The sequence below is a fragment of the Uranotaenia lowii genome, chromosome 3 (genome assembly GCF_029784155.1).
Source record: "Uranotaenia lowii strain MFRU-FL chromosome 3, ASM2978415v1, whole genome shotgun sequence".
In the NCBI taxonomy this organism is placed as follows: Eukaryota; Metazoa; Arthropoda; class Insecta; order Diptera; family Culicidae; genus Uranotaenia; species Uranotaenia lowii.
The window spans coordinates 347,571,475-347,575,673 of record NC_073693.1 but is presented as its reverse complement, the minus strand read 5'-3'; the positions used below and the strand labels follow the sequence as shown (position 1 = coordinate 347,575,673).

Genomic DNA, 4,199 nt, shown 5'->3' with positions numbered 1-4,199 from the left:
TCACATATGAAATTTATAGGTAAATATCGAATCATATGTACTGGATACATCTTTTGAGTCAATTTTTCACCGAAAGCCTTAATGAGAATCGTTCTTCTTATACCTTTTTTCATGCGGCAGCTTTATGAAGAATCACACTGACTCTGACTCTAATTACAGCCTATGGAAATCTGCATCTTTTTGCAAGTCAGACTTGATCTCCCTTGTTTCTTTTTATTAGCTTTTTATCAATTGTTTTCAACAATTTTCTTTGTTGTTATTTTTGTAATTTATTTCTTGTTTTTTTGTCATTTTTGTCATTTTTTTCGTTTTCGTCATTTTTGTACATTTTGCCATTTCTGAAATGTTTGTAATTTTTGTACATTTGGGCATTTCTGAAATGTTTGTTATTTTTGACATATTCGTAATTCTGTCATTTTTGTCATTTTCGTATTTCTATTTTTTTTCTTTTGTCATCTTGTCAATTTTGTCGGTTTTCTCAATTTTCTCAATTTTGTCAATTCTGTCAATTTTGTTAATGTTTTCAATGTTAATTGTGTCATTTTTTTGTCATTTATGTAATTTTTGTTTTTATGTCATTTATGTTATTTATGTCATTTTTGTCATTTGTGTCATTTATGGCATTTATTTTATTTATGTCATTCATGTCATTAATGTCATTTATGTCATTAACGTCATTCATGTCATTTATGTCATTTCTGTCATTTATGTCATTTTTGTCATTTTTACAACACAATTTGGTTTTTTTTTGTTTGATTTGCCAAATAAAGTGAATAAATCCGGGCAACATCCGGGCATTTTCCAATGAAATCCGGGCAACCGGGTCGGCCCGCAAATTTTGTATCAAATATCCGGGCAAACCCGGATAAAACCGGGCAATCTGGCAACCTTAACCAAGAAATAGTTTTCTTGGTTGTCGTTGTGAAGGTCGGCTGTGTACAGATTGAATAGGAATGGGGAAAGTGGGCATCCTTGTGGAAGTTCGTTTTCTATTCTTTGTACAACCTCTCCAGCGGTTGTTTGTAGTAGGGGAAAGGTTTCCTAAATGGGCCTATCGGGTTAAATGACCCTACGGCTGTTTGATGAAATGGCTGACTAGACAGCTTATCTAACCAATGCATTTTGAGGGCGATACGCTTAAAACATAAAGCAAGAAAGAATTTTATGAATTTATAAACTCAAAAAAACTTAAAAATTCATTCAAGGTTTTGATACCTTTTGATGTAATATTTTGACTTTTAAAAATTATACGTAGAGAAGCTCAAAATAAAAACTAGGATGTTTTTTGTTTCTTATTTAAATGAACTTAAAAAATAAAACATATTTCAGCTTTTATGGAGGTTTAATAATGATTATATAGTGCAATAAGAGAGTGTTTTCGCATGCCCCCATTATGTTTGTAAAATGCCTCCATCCTAAAATAACAGGTTAAAGAGGATAAGTAAATAAATTTTATCATTGAAACTTCAAATCTAAGCTCTGATCAACATCTTAAGAGAGAATTGAAAATCTATGAACAGATTTGATGAAGTTTTTCTTATGGAAGAACTGCCTCCATAGTATGGCAACCCTAACTTTTTTTTATTCCATAAAATTATATTACACATTGATTTTTTTAAAACTTCAGCTTTATCATACCGAAGTTATTATTTTCTATCAGTTCAATGAAATTATACGGAAATATTGCCCAAAACAGGAATTTTGTTCAAAACATAAATAGGCGCATTTAGCCTGCACGGTTTGAGATTCGGCATTTTTGACAACAGTTATAATAAAATCGTTTTCTCAAAAACGAAAGCAAATTTTAACATAAAAATTACTCCAATGTACAGAAAACGGATGCCTGCACACGTGTATATAGTTTTTGTAGACATATTCGATGTGATATTGGTGTAAATCAGTGTTCTGCTTAATAGGCGCATATAGCCCGCTCCTCCCCTACCATGAATCTTTCCCTAAGGTATATGCACTGACCATACTGACTGGACACTCGATTTCGTTTTCTGGATAATTTTTCCAACAGTACGCAATATCGATTCCAGAGTGCGCATCGATCGATTTGAAGAAATGCTATCCCAGTTAGGAAATGCCACCCAACTTTAAAATAAAAACAGGCAATTTCTACGATAAAATCGGGCTAAACAGGTCCATTTTTTCTATAGGGCATTTTTTGTTAAATTTTTCAGGTTCGCCACCTACCGTCGGTATTGCGAACCTGTAAAATCTGACAACAAAAAATTAGACAGAAAATGGTTGAATTTTTGTTATAAGTGTCATGTCAGTGTGGTCAGTGGTATTTGTGTAGTAGACTAGTTCACTTTTCGGCTTTTTTCGCAGATCAAAGCCGGACTCATATAGATTGTTCCTCATGCATTTTCAAGTATTTCTGTCAAATTTGAGATCTATTGAACTAATTTCTGTTCTGCGCATTGAGTTTTTGTGAAAAAGTCAATTTCTCTTGAAAATTTTCTTATGAGGGCTCTAGCAAGCCCCTGTTAATATTAAATAATAATTTTAGAATGCATGGATATTATTAGCAATTTTATGGATCTGTTTTAGATAATCGTTCAAAACAAACCGAAAAAATTTAAAAAATCATAAACTAGCAACTTGTACAGAAATTTTACTTACAAGTTGAAGGTTTGAAATCTGCAGTAAATCCGTAAATAATATTTTTTTACAAAATATAAAATTTAACTCCTGGCCCAGTCATGGGTACTTCATTGAATACAATATCTTTGCTTGTGCACAAGTTGGTGTGGAAAAAACTTGAATAAAAAATATTTTACCAATTCGAATTTGTTGCAAACATCTGTAAATAACTTGACCGCTATATATTCGATTTGTGTGTTTATTACATCAAATGAAAGGTAATAAAAAGGGCTTTACAAGAAAAGTTTTTGTGAAAAATGATTTTCTCTAATTTACTGCAGATTTTTAACTTTCAACTTGTAATTAAAATTTCTGTTCAAGTTGGTAGTTTATGAGTTTTTAATTTTTTTTCGGTTTCTTTTGCACGATTATCTAAAACAGATCCATACAATAACTGATAATATCAACCATCATGCATTCTAAAATGATGACGTTGATTAGGGATATTGGCGTGGGGTCACAGCCTGGTTTGGGGATCGGTTTCACGATAACCCTTCTCCAAGCATCTGGAATTTGTTCCTCTACAAAGATTCTTCCCAGCATCTATATCACTTTTACCAAGAGTTCAGGTTTCAGGGATTTTAGAATGTTGTAGGAAAGTCCATCTTCCCCGGGTGCTGAATGGTTTTTCTTTTTTCGTAGTTCCCTAAGAAATTCATATTCTGTTAGGGCCATTTCGTATCCTAATAATTCCTCTGTCGTCTTTCCCTTTGGCTTGGGTATGATTTGATCATCTTCATCCCCGAAAAAGTGTTCCATTATTTTACGTCCCATTTCTTCGTCAATAGTGTCTTTGTACTTAGTCGCGCTTTAAAGAGCCGTGTTTATCCCTTTAATTATATTCCACATCTATTTGGGTGGTGTGGATTCATCAATCAGTTCGGACATATTCTATTTATGTTTCCTCTTTTCTTTCCTAGCTAATTTCTTGAATCTCGCCCTTGCCTTCTGCAGTTCTAACTAACAATCATAGTTTCTGTTTTTGTTATAATTTCTTAAGGCTACCTTTTTGAGTTCGTATAGTTCATCCAATTCTTTCGTCCACCAATTTTTCAAGAAGTTGGCTTTTTTTTTATTTTTGATAACATATGAGGTTTTTCCTAAGACGTCGTCGAAAATACTTTGCATTTCGGTGGGATCGTAGATGTACTGTGGTTGAATTTCGTTTAGCAATTGTACGGCTTTTTCTTTATTAACGTTTTTGGTCGATTGTTTGGCTATAGGTATTAAGCTAGAAATTGAAATTTTAATAAGAAGATGCGAGCTATCTTTTTCCTGTTCTTCAACTATCCCTGAAGTTTTTGAAGCTATATTAGAAGTACAAAAACTTAGATCTATTCCTGAATTATTTCTATGTGGGGTAAGGATAGTGGTGTTTTGTCCTAAATTTAGGATTAAAAACTTCGACTGATCAATTTTTTCTACTAAGGTAAGGCCTTTTCTACAAGAGCTTCTGTTGATTTCGTAGTCCCGTAATAGATGATGGGAGTTGAAATCTCCGCATATGACAATATCTCCTACTATCTTTTCAAGCCTATCAAACATAA

The 4,199-nt window shown here is 32.8% G+C and overlaps 1 protein-coding gene across 2 annotated transcripts in view; it reads right to left on the bottom strand.

Moving 5' to 3' along the window:
- Positions 1 to 4,199, bottom strand: part of LOC129755748 (uncharacterized protein DDB_G0284459-like) — a 133,733-nt gene that overhangs the window by 109,387 nt on the left and 20,147 nt on the right. The window lies entirely within an intron of this gene.